General features: G+C 39.6%; 1 pseudogene; it reads left to right on the forward strand.

Moving 5' to 3' along the window:
- Nucleotides 1-2,553: 2,553 nt before the first annotated feature.
- LOC132224007 (selenoprotein K-like) lies at nt 2,554-3,297 on the forward strand (annotated as a pseudogene).
- The last annotated feature ends 10,231 nt before the right edge of the window (nt 3,298-13,528 follow it).

Consider the following 13,528-nt stretch of genomic DNA (forward strand, 5'->3'; position numbering starts at 1 on the left):
CTCGTTAAAGAAATAGACTTACAAGTCCAAGAAGTGTAAAGAGTCCCAAACAAGAGGAAACCAAAGAGGCCCACACCAAGATACATCATAATTAAAAGGCCAATGGCAAAAGACAAAGAGAGAATCTTAAAAGCAGCAAGAGAAAAGCATTAGTTACCTACAAGGGAGCACCCATACGACTGTCAGCTGATTTGTCAACAGAAACTTTGCAGGCCAGAAGGTAGTGGCAAGAAATATTCAAAGTGATGAATAGCAAGAACCTACAACCAAGATCCAAGATTACTTTACCCAGCAAAGCTATCATTCAGAATTGAAGGTCAGATAAAGAGCTTCACAGACAAGAAAAAGCTAAAGGAGTTCATCATTACCAAGCCAGTATTACATAAAGTGTTGAAGGGTATTGTTTAGGAATAGGAAGGAGAAGGAGAAGGAGAAGGAGAAAAGAAGAAGAAGAAGAAGAAGAAGAAGAAGAAGAAGAAGAAGAAGAAGGAGAGGAGGAGGAGGAAGAAGGGATTAAAAATATGAACCATAAAAAGGCTATAAATACATATCTATGAATCTAAAATCAAAATAAATGAATAAGAAATCTAATGTACAAAATAAACTAATGAATAAAATAGCATCAAAGGCATGGAAACATGGAACAGACTGACAAATTTCAGAGGGAAGGGGGACCAGGGGGCGGAGAAGAGATTAACCAAAGATCTTATATGCATTTGTGCATTACCTATAGACACAGACAATAGGGTGGTGAAGGCCTGGGTTGGGGCAGGAATGGGTTGGAGGGGAGCCATGGGGTGATAAAAGGGATATTTATAATATTCTCCACAATAAAGATTTAAAAAATAAAAGGGTGAAATTAAAAAAAATGTTGCTGCTGCTGCTAATCCTATCTAATAAAGAGGGACTATGCTAATTGACCCTCATGCTGTTGCAAAGATGGCGGCAACCACAGCCAATAAGGAGGGAATATGCTAATTGACAGTCCTGCCCTCAAAGATGGTGGCGCCTACAGCCACGAAATGGCAGCGCCCAGTCCCCTTAGCCCTGCTGGGGCACCTGCCTCTGGAATCCCCCAGTCCCCTCAGCCCCCCAGTTGTCCAGGGCCGGTCTGAGATGCAGGCAAGCCTCGGATGGCGGCTGCCCAGCTGCCCAGGGCCAGACTGAGGCACAGGCAAGCCTCAGATGGCGACTTCCCAGCCACCCAGGGCCACCTGAGGCTCAGGTATCCAAGGCCAGCCAAGGCTTGCGCTGCCGGCAGTGGCAGCAGCAGAGGTGTGATGGGGCGTCGCCTTCCCCTGATTTCCAGGTCACCTCCCACCCCTGAGGGCTCCCGGACTGTGAGAGGGGGCAAGCCCAGCTGAGGGATACCCCCTCCAGGGCATGAATTTTCATGCACTGGGCCTCTAGTAGTAGTAGTAGTAGTAATAATAATAATAATAATAATAATAATAATATTTGTTCTTTAGGTTTTTCTCAAACCCTGTGTATATAGTCCAACTGTTAATAATAACTGAAGGTATGTAACATAGCTTTTTGTATTATTAGTAATACTCTTATGGTTTCTCTTTTTAAATTTAGAGCAAATGGTATTGCAAAAAATTAGTGAAAAAGAAATATTAATATATACAGGCCTGTCAGTGTCTCAGGATGGCTGTCTATTTCTGAGGCTTGAGGTTTGAAAAGTCTTTGATCTCCAGTGTAGATGGAGGCAGTTGTCAAAGACAGGGGCAGTTGTCCATTCACAGTTAGGCTGCTGATAAGGTAAGATCCTTTCCAACACTGTTGGAGAGAGCCTTTAATTAATGTCTTTCCCAATAGACAAAAAATCTCCTGGTTGTAAGTTGTGGCCTTTGAAGTCTTCGTATCCCAGAAGCACACTCTGAAATGAATGTTACTGATTTATCAGTCCCCATAACCTTGTTAATTGAGCCATTCATAATACTAGTAATGCAGAATGCTTTATTTGGAAAACAAAAAGATTTAAAATGCAGCAATATTTAAAACAGTCATAAGAATAATAATTATCCTCAGTTTGTTTAGTCCCACAACCATTTTTATCTTATTATTTGCCAGTATTTTCATTAATTCAATTATTCCTTAGAGTTCCATAAATCTTCATCTAGTTAGTACAAAGATATTATCTGCTTAGAAACCTGTAATCTAGCATAAGTCAGATTTCTTTTCATGGATCTTTCTAAGAGTAAAACAATGACTGTCTATAAATGACAAAACTTAAAGTGGCATGGTTATAGATTCAATTATAATGCAATGGATAAAAAAAAAAACAACTTTGGAGGCCGTTCCGTCGCCCGGGAGGAGGAGAACAAGGATCAAGATGGGAAGGCCAGAGAGGGTTGCGGGGGGGCGGGTAAGAGATCAACAGAAGGACTTGTATGCATGCATATAAGCATAACCAATGGACACAAGACACTGGGGGGCATGGGAGGCTAGGGGAAGGTAAAGGGGAGAAAAAAAGGAGACATATATAATACTCTGTAATACTTTAAGCAATAAAACAATTAAAAAAATAAAAATTAAAAAAATTTAACTAAAAAAAAAAAAAGATGGTTTACATCACGAACAGACAAGTTTTGGACAGCAGGAGTCAGTCCCCATGGAGATTATCTTTGATAACAGCTTTCTTCTGGGGAATAGCTGAGTTCGTGGTTTTGTTTTTCAAAACTCTGCTTCAGCAAGATGTGAAAAAGGGAAGAGGCTACGGAAACTCATCTGATTCCAGATATGATGATGGAAGAGGGCCCCCAGGAAACCCTCCCAGAAGAATGGGTCGAATTAATCATCAGCATGGCCCCAGTCCTTCTCCAATGGCTGGTGGATGAGGAAGGTAAATGTCTGCTCTAAGAAGCAGACAACTGGACATGCACATTCATAGCGGAAGGAAACCATCAAACAGTGGAGGGCTGACCAGGCTGGAGAAGTTAATAAATGTGTATATCTAAACAAGAATTACTGTGTCCTCACAGACGAATGAGGTCGTCTTGGGAATTCCCTCACAGGGATCTGGCATGACTGACATGCAATTCTATAAATGCACATGTTTGTCTCATTATCTTTTTGTATAGTTTATTGAAAGTATTAATATAGTTTAATAAGTAAATATTTTTAGGTTACATAATTGAATACTCATCTTTATATAATTAAAACTCCAAATTTGAAGAAAATTAAAAGGCTATGTATTTAGTACTATTGGTGTCCTTTTTCAACTTCTGAAAATGTTCATTGTTAATTTCTTCTCATTTCTAAATAAATCACATTGTATTTAAAAAACAAACAGCAGACAATTAGGGAGGGAAACCAAGATGGCGGGAGATTGCTGCCTCGAACAACCACTTCAAAAAACAACTAAAGATGGAACGGACATCATCCAGAACCACAGGAAGGCTGGCTGAGTGGAAATTCTACAACTAGGAGGAAAGAGAATATCATACCCAGACTCAGAGGAGGTGCAGTGCTGAAGTGAAATACTCAGGTGCGGAGTGCGCGGAGCGGGCTGGCGGCGGAGGGCGCGGTTGGCGTTTTCAATCGGGAGGGAATCGCAGACTCTGAGCTCCAGATACAGGCGAGTCTCTAGGGACCCAGACTCAAACAGGAGAAGCGGGACTGTCTGGCTTCAGTCGGAACTCGAAGGCAGCTTTCTCTCCGGGGTTTGCTGGGACTCTGTGAGGCAGAGCCCCTAGGGACGGAACTGAGAGCAGCCATAACTGCTCGCTCCGGCCTGCCCTGTAGATCCTCGGGGACCGCCCCGCCCAAGCCCTGCGCAGAGCCATTTGTCGGATAGCCTCAGGCAAACGCTAGATTAGCACCGCCCTAGAGATCCAGCACAGAAGCTCTCCCACTGCAGACACAGCGGACTCTCATAGCCAGTTAGCCTGGAGGTCAAATCACCCCCGGTATTGCTGTCAACAATCAAGGCTTAACTACAACAAGACTGCACACAAAGACCACTAGGGGGTGTACCAAGAAAGCATAAAAAATGCGGAGACAAAGAAACAGGACAAAACTGTCAATGGAGGATATTGAGTTCAGAACCACACTTTTAAGGTCTCTTGAGAACTGTCTAGAAGCCGCCGATAAATGTAGTGAGATCCTCAAGAAAACTAATGAGACCCTCGATGTTATGATAAAGAACCAACTAGAAATTAAGCATACACGGACTGAAATAACGAATACTATACAGTCTCCCAACAGCAGACCAAAGGAGTGCAAGAATCAAGGCAAAGATTTGAAATGCGAAGAAGCAAAAAACACCCAACCAGAAAAGCAAAATGAAAAAAGAATCCGAACATACGAAGATAGTGTAAGGAGCCTCTGGGACAGCTTCAAGCGTACCAACATCAGAATTATAGGGGTGCCAGAAGATGAGAGAGAGCAAGATATTGAAAACCTATTTGAAGAAATAATGACAGAAAACTTCCCCCACCTGGTGAAAGAAATAGACTTACAGGTCCAGGAAGCACAGAGAACCCCAAACAAAAGGAATCCAAAGAGGACCACACCAAGACACATCATCATTAAAATGCCAAGAGCAAAAGACAAAGAGAGAATCTTAAAAGCAGCAAGAGAAAGAAACTCAGTTACCTACAAGGGAATATCCATACGACTGTCAGCTGATTTCTCAACAGAAACTTTGCAGGCCAGAAGGGAATGGCAAGAAATATTCAATGTGATGAATACCAAGAACCTACAACCAAGATTACTTTATCCAGCAAAGCTATCATTCAGAACTGAAGGTCAGATAAAGAGCTTCACAGATAAGGAAAAGCTAAAGGAGTTCATCACCACCAAACCAGTATTAGATGAAATGCTGAAAGGTATCCTTTAAGAAGAGGAAGAAGAAGAAAAAGGTAAAGATACAAATTATGAACAACACATAGCAGCACAATTCACCATAGCTAAGATTTGGAAACAGCCTAGGTGCCCATCAGCAGATGAGTGGATTAGAAAACTGTGGTACATATACACAATGGAATACTATGCTGCGGTAAAAAAAAAAGGAACTCTTGCCTTTTGCAACAGCATGGATGGAACTGGAGAGCATTATGCTAAGTGAAATAAGCCAGAGAAAGATAAATACCACATGATCTCACTCATTTGTGGATTATAGAGAACAACATAGACTGATGAAAAGGGACAGACCCAAAGACTGAGAAACAGCGATCAGGCTATCAATCCCCAGAAGGAAAGTAGGGGAGGGCAGGGGTAAGGGGAAGAGCTCAACAGAAGGACTTGTATACATGTATATAAGCCAAACCAATGGACATGGACAATGGGGGGATGGGAGCATGAGTTTGTGTGTGTGTGGGGGGGAGGTTGGGGGTTAATGGGGGGGATGAGGACACATTTGTAATACCTTAACTAATAATAATAATAAAAAAAAGAATCTGAAAACAAAGAAGAAAACCAAATTATGAACAACAAACATGCATCTATCAACAAGTGAATCTAAGAATCAAGTGAATAAATAATCTGGTGATCATAATAGAATCAGGGACATAGAAAGGGAATGGACTGACTATTCTTGGGGGGGAAAGGGATATGGGAGATGCGGGAAGAGACTGGACAAAAAATCGTGCACCCATGGATGAGGACAGTGGGTAGGGAGTGAGGGCGGAGGGTTGGGCGGGAACTGGGAGGAGGGGAGTTATGGGGGGAAAAAAGAGGAACAAATGTAATAATCTGAACAATAAAGATTTAATTTTTTAAAAAAAGATGCACATAAAAAAAATAAAAAACAAACAAACAAACAAACAAACAAACGAAAAAACCTTGCTTTTCTGTAAGATATAACATTCCAAGACAAAAAAAATCTTGGTAAGTAATAATTACTGTAAAATGACATAGAATAATATAAAGTCCATATATATTCAATATACAATTTCAATATATAAAGGGCAAATGATATTCAAGATTTTAAAACATTGCACAAATATCCAGAATACCACTGCCAGCTGCCCCCACAGGGAACCATCACTCTTGGCTTACCCAGTGTCATTGACAGACATCTGCTATCCCTGGGATCTCCCTGTTTGAACTTGACTTTGAATCTTTACAAGTTCTTCCTTAGGGCAGGCTGAACTCTTTAGAACATACAGTTTAATAAAAATATATGTATACAAATAGAAGTTACTATTTTTTTAATTAAATCTTTATTGTTCAGATTATTACATTTGTTCCTCTTTTTTCCCCCCATAACTCCCCTCTTCCCAGTTCCCACCCTACCCTCCGCCCTCACTCCCCACCCACTGTCCTCATCCATAGGTGCACGATTTTTGTCCAGTCTCTTCCCGCACCTCCCACGCCCCTTTCCCCCCAAGAATAGTCAGTCCATTCCCTTTCTATGTCCCTGATTCTATTATGATCACAAGTTCATTCTGTTCATCAGATTATTTATTCACTTGATTCTTAGATTCACTTGTTGATAGATGCGTATTTGTTGTTCATAATTTGTATCTTTACCTTTTTCTTCTTCTTCCTCTTCTTAAAGGATACCTTTCAGCATTTCATCTAATACTGGTTTGGTGGTGATGAACTCCTTTAGCTTTTCCTTATCTGTGAAGCTCTTTATCTGACCTTCAATTCTGAATGATAGCTTTGCTGGATAAAGTAATCTTGGTTGTAGGTTCTTGGTATTCATCACTTTGAATATTTCTTGCCACTCCCTTCTGGCCTGCAAAGGTTCTGTTGAGAAATCAGCTGACAGTCGTATGGATATTCCCTTGTAGGTAACTGAGTTTCTTTCTCTTGCTGCTTTTAAGATTCTCTCTTTGTCTTTTGCTCTTGGCATTTTAATGATGATGTGTCTTGGTGTGGTCCTCTTTGGGTTCCTTTTGTTTGGGGTTCTCTGCGCTTCCTGGACTTGTAAGTCTATTTCTTTCACCAGGTAGGGGAAGTTTTCTCTCATTATTTCTTCAAATAGGTTTTCAATATCTTGCTCTCTCTCATCTTCTGGCACCCCTATAATTCTGATGTTGGTACACTTGAAGGTGTCCCAGAGGCTCCTTACACTATCTTCGTATTTTCGGATTCTTTTTTCTTTTTGCTTTTCTGGTTGGGTGTTTTTTGCTTCTTCCCATTTCAAATCTTTGACTTGATTCTTGCGCTCCTCTGGTCTGCTGTTGGGAGTCTGTATAATATTCTTTATTTCAGTCAGTGTATGCTTAATTTCTAGTTGGTCCTTTATCACAACATCAAGGGTCTCATTAGATTTCTTGTAGATCTCATTAAGTTTATCAGCAGTTTCTAGAAATTTATTGAAAGACCTTAAAAGTGTGGTTTTGAGCTCTATATCCTCCATTTGTGTCCTGTTTCTTTGTCTCCGCATTTTTTATGCTTTCTTGGTGCACCCCCTAGTGGTCTTTGTGTGCAGTCTTGTTGTAGTTAAGCCTTGATTGTTGTAGGTAATACTGGGGGGTAATTTGACCTCCAGGCCAACTGGCTGTGAGAATCAGCTGTGTCTGCAGTGGGAGAACTTCTGTCCTCTAGGGAGGTGCTAATCTAGCCTTTGCCTGAGGCTATCCGACAAATGGCTCTGCGCAGGGCTTGGGCGGGGCGGGTCCCAGGGGATCAACAGGGCTGGCTGAGCAAGCAGTTATGGCTGTTCTCAGTCCCGTCCCCAGGGGCTCTGCCTTTCAGAGTCCCAGCAACTGCTGCAAACCTTGGAGAGAAAGTTGCCCTCGAGTTCTGACTGATGCCAGACAGTCCCGCTTCTCCCGTTTGAGTCTGGGTCCCTAGAGACTCGCCCAGATCTGGAGCTCAGAGTCTGAGACTCCCTCCCGATTGAAACAGACAACCACGCCCTCAGCCGCCAGCCCGCTCCTCTCGCACCTCTGCACCTTAGTGTTTCACTTCCGCACCACTCCTCCTCTGAGTCTCGGTATGCTTTTCTCTTTCCTTCTAGTTGTGGAATTTCCACTCAGCCAGCCTTCCTGTGGTTCTGGGTGATGTCCGTTCAGTCTTTTAGTTGTATTTTTGAAGTGGTTGTGTGAGGCAGCAATCTCTGGTGTTTACCTATGCCGCCATCTTGGTTTCTCTCTCGAAGTTACTATTTTTTATTTGGTAAAGCTTCCCATATAATTTCAAGCATACTAAAATAAATAGGCCTCAGTATTTTAAAAACTTTTATAAGGAGATAGAATAAATCCTTGAGATATTCCAGAGCCCACTGGAATAACTCAAAGTCATCTCGGTTAAAACAATTTCTTATAATTTAAACTTTTGGAAGGTTGTCAAACAAACTTAACCAAAAATTATAACATAAATTTTGTAAACCTGGGTAAAAGAAACCTATTTTTATGGTAATAACTTTAAAAGCTGTCAATCAAACAAAGTAGTTTTAATATTAAATATTTTGTCCAGACTACAGAATTCAGCTTAATTTATATAAGTATTTAATCTCCTCAGGGCAATAAAAGATTAAACTCTAGTAATGCTATCAGGAGGCTGAAAATGCACCACACATAATATATAGATGAACACATATCACATAAAAACCATACGCATAATTTGAATTACTAATTTTTGCAGAGAAAATGCAATTTTTTTCATTTTCCCTTGAGAATTCTTAAGAAGACGAAGAGGGGAGGGAACATCCCAATTACCAAGCAGGAAGATCTGTTTAGACTTGCAATAGAAACTTCAAGGGCTATAAATGAGCTGTGGAAACAAAGTCTTAGCTCCAGCCTGGCTGGTGTGGTTCAGTGGTTGGGCATGGACCCATAAACCAGCAGGTCATGGTTCAATTTCTGGTGAGGGCACATGCCTGGGTTATGGGGTTGATCCCAGGTGGGGGACTTGCGGGAGGCAGCTGATGGATGATTCTTTCATTATTGATGTTTCTGTCCCTCTCCCTTTCTTTCTGAAATCAATAAAAACATACATTAAGGGGGGGGAAGACTGATCATCTCAGGTGTTGATAAGGATGTAATTAAACTGGAATTCTCAAAAAAAAAAAAAAAAAGGAAGTCTTGCCTCCAATCTAAAGAACAATAGAGAGCTGAGCTGGATTTTTTTCTTTATAAACATAAAACTTTCACAACCTTTTACAAACGTTTCTACAACTTTCACAAACCTTATTATTTATTCAGAAATAACTATCCTTAAAAAAAGAAACAACTATTCTTAGAACAACTCACTTTCTTCCTTTTCCCTTAAAAATGAATCTCCATACCTTATGCCTTCTATTACGAAAACCATATAATTTTTAAATTATAATTTCTAACTTTTAGAAACCTTTATTTCCAATGACAACCAAAAAAGTAAGCAACCAGTATCCCTTAGATTGATTTTTATAAACACATTTCATAACCTTTAGAAATATGGGCTCCTCTATTGGCAAACACAATTTCAAGAAACACATCTCCAACAAAGCAACAGTTCCAAATTTACTTGACAGGCCCTATGAAACATGAGCCAAAAGCAGGTGAACCCAAGATTTGATTAGCAATCAATGTTTTAGTATTTCATATTATTTTAAAATATCTATATATTCAATAACTTTTATTAAAATTACTAACTTAGAAAGGAATAGCTGAAATAAGTTAAATTTATTTACTGAGATGTGGCTGTTTGTGTGTTTTTTTAACTTCAACAATTGTGTTGCCACCCAAATGTTGATGATGGACTGATAAATCCATTTACTGATTTTTGGAATGTCTCTTACTATTTGGTACATTTTTTGGTTAACAAACAGCACATAACTTAGGGTAGCCTCTGAGAGCCATAAAGGTTTGGATATATGGAACCTATCCATATATCCCTTGGTAATGGTAAAACAGGTCTACCTGTAGCCTCAGCTAAATAATGTCCTTTTGCTTCCATGGTGGTAGCTTGAGAATGTCCTGACATTTTGATAATTACCAATTGATTAAATTTCTGAATTACATCTAATAGATCTGCAACCTATTTTCCATCCTTTATGGGCCATCTTAGAAAATTATGCCTTGTTGTTTTTGCAACATTCTAAAGTTGTGGCCTATACCAAAGGCATAACTACTACCAGTGTAAATATTGGCTATTGACAAGCCCGAGTTAGGTCTTTATTCTGCAAAGAAAGTAGTATAGTTGCTGGATTAAGACTATTACGTTCAGTTTAAGTGCAATTACGTGAAGAAGGGAAGAGCCAGTTGGCTGACAAAAATGTTGAATGTGAGGAGAATTCAGTGGAGATTTAATAAAATGAGGAACATAAACAAAGGAGAGCTCATAACTATCTTTTGTTTGTTTGTCTGTCATGCAGGGAAGGTGGCCTTTGGATACTGAGTCTAGTTGGTGACTCTAATAGCCAAAGGTCTATGATGATCTATATTTTTTTAGTTAAAATTTCTATAATTGAGGTGTCCCAGAGTAGAAACTTTAGATAATTCTTTAGAGATTTTATAGCTTGTTTCCCTTTTGAATTCCACTGAATTAGATCGGGCCAATTTGATTTTAATAAATCATATAGAGGCTGAGTCATTAATGAAAAAATTGGAACCCAGTTGTAACAATATACAGTCAAACCAAAGAATCTTCTAAGCTGCTTTCTTGTTTGTTTTTTAAGAGGAAAAAATAGGATTCCTCAGAGTTTTTCAGGGTTACTTAGTACCCTATCTTTAGATATTAGATAGCCAAAGTATCGTATTTTTCTGTGTATAAGACACTATTTTTTTCTAAAATTGTTAGACTGAAAATCAAGGGGCATCTTATACCCGGAAGTCAGCCTAGGAGGGAGCCCAGCGGGTGTGTAGTTGCCCATAGCTTGTCAAACAGGCTTCCTCCAATCATGAGCCTTATTGTTACTGATTGTCAGCTGATGCCGTGATTGGAGGAGGAAGTGGAGAGTGCACAGATGCAACAGGGACTGGTGTGTTCTGAGCCCATAAAGATGTCAAAAAATAGAAAGATAAATACTGGTAAGTGATTGTCTTACTCTGCAAAATTCAAACTGTAATCAGCTATGCAAAAGAGCATGGAAATAGAGCTGCAGAGAGCAATTTGGACCTCCTCCCACTGAGTGTATGATCAGACAGTGGAGAAAACAGGAAGAACAACTCCTTAAGGTGCCAAAAAAGAAGTAGGACTTAAGAGCAAAACCAGCAAAATGGGCAAACTTGGAGCAGAGGCTTAAGACTTGGATCATGGAGCAGCACTAGAGCGCCTTATGTGTGTCAACCAAGCTTATTCAATGTCAGGCAAGAATGTTTGCAAGCAAAATGAACATTGTTGATTTTACAGGAAAGGCATGGTGCTTCAAGGTCATGAGGAGAGAAGGGTTGGCCATGAGAACACGAACAAAGTTAGGTCAGAAAATGCTACCAGCTTATGAGGATGATCTCACATATATAGACAGTGAGTGACTCAGAAGACAGCAGTGATACAATAAAAGTTGATGAAGAAGAGAGTAGTGATGCATCAGAGGCTGAATAAGGTGTTATGCTGCATAAAATCATAGGACTGGTATGTAGACATTACCTGCGGTAATTACTAAACAAAAATGTGTTCTGTTTTATGTTTAAAATATTGATTTCCTAATTTTGGGTTGGAAAAGTGGGGGGCGTCTTATACATGGAGGCATCTTATACATGAAAAAAAATACATTGTTTTACCTGAGGTAAACATAATCAGAACTTGTTCTTTGATATCCATGCCCCTTTATAGCTAGCTGTTGTAATAGGTGTATTGTGTTCTTTTGGGAGTCTAGTAATTTTCTAGAGTCTAAAACTAAATCACCCACATATAGGGTTAGAGTGGAATCTCTAGGAAATTTAACATCATTTAAACCAGCTTTTAGTATCTAAGACAATAGGTGGGACTCTATATCCCTGAGACATTGCTGTCCAAGTAAACTTGTAATCTTCCAAGGTGAATGCGTATGCTGAAAAGGCACTGCAGGTATCTATTGCTGAAAAATATTGGCAGTCACAGTAATAGCTAATAATAAGGTATGTGGATTTGGAACCACAGGATGTCTGGGAATAACTAGCTTATTTATAGCTCTGAGACCTTGTACAAATCTCCATCTTTTTCCATTTGGTTTCTTTACTGAAAGGACAGGAAAATTACAGGGGCTCATACATGTAATTTAAGCTCTCCCTTTTATATGTTATTTTATTTCTCCTAAACTATCAATAAGAAGAAGGGGAAGTACCTTCTCCTAGTCCTAAGAGCAGCCCTATACTTGTTCCTATTTTTGTTTTTTTAAATCTGATTTGTTTCCTATAATCCTTAAAGTGGACAGACTTCTTTACAGGAGTTTTCCTGTGAACCTTATTTAGTAATTCTGTTGGTTTTAGATAAATCAATTGGAATAGGTTAAAATAGTCAGGATTACATGTTCTAACAGTTAAATTTCTTTGTGAACCCATAGAGCCCTAGAGAAAATTGGGAACAGTTGCTGGTTCTTCTCTGCCTAACACCAGCTTTTTTCCAAAAGGAGCTGTTAGAATTCCTATTCTCAATTTCCCTTAAATTATTAGGGAGTGGTAGGGGAGGAGATAGAAGAGGAAAGAAGAAGGGAGGGGAAGTGAAAGTACAGACAAGGAAGTTCAGAGAGCAAAGGATATAGTGGAGGAAGTATAGAAGGCAGAGGAATGGGGTGTAGGCATTTATTAGTTTCAGAAGAGTTCAGAGACAGTCTCTAAAATCTTATTAATTTCTTTTCTAAAAAAGATTTTATCTGTGCTTCTCCTAGGAACTTTTAATTTCCAAAGAAATATACACTTCCCATTCATTCAGTTTAATTTTATAGCCAGAATTTTTCTAATTTTTGCATGCAAAAATTTAATTTAGCCAGGCCAGCATGGCTCAATGGTAGAATGTCAATCTATGAACCAGAAGGTCACAGTTTGATTCTGGGCCAGGGCATATGCCTGGGTTTTGGATTCAATACCTGGTGTGGAGCATGCAGGAGGCAGCCAATCAGTGATTCTTTCTCATCATTGATGTTTCTATCTCCCTGTCTCTCTCCATTCCTCTCTTAAGTCAATAAAAGTATATTAAAAATTAATTTAGTCACCCAAAGACAACTATATTTTGGCCATTTTAAGTTTATATCATTTTAAATTAAATCTTCAGCTTTAATTTATACAATGAAGGATTTGCTCAGTCCCTATGAAACCAATTCCAATGAAAAAGCCTAAATTAAAAACCAGCCACTCATTTTTCCTCCTGTCTCACTTTAGCCTGGGTTCTTTCAACCCATAACCTGCTGGAGGCCGGTCCATCCTTGTTGATTGACACAGTCGCTACAAGGAAGAAACATCTGCACAGCATATGTTTCAAGGGACCTGGCATACTGTTCTTAATATGTTTGCTCCCCTTCTTAGCGCTATGAGGGCCACCTCCCCGAGAAAGGTTGTTTCCCCAGGTGGGGATTTTTCCCTGGAGTTAGGGATTAACAGAACTAAGGAAGGGAATAAATCAGTAAAACCCTTTAACTAAGTGCCAGGCAGGTAGTTAATCACCTTAACTACGAACAATCATGCTTAAGCTACATAATCTTTACTTAGGATAATCTCCTTCAGTTACT

The sequence above is a fragment of the Myotis daubentonii genome, chromosome X (genome assembly GCF_963259705.1).
Source record: "Myotis daubentonii chromosome X, mMyoDau2.1, whole genome shotgun sequence".
NCBI lineage: Eukaryota > Metazoa > Chordata > Mammalia > Chiroptera > Vespertilionidae > Myotis > Myotis daubentonii.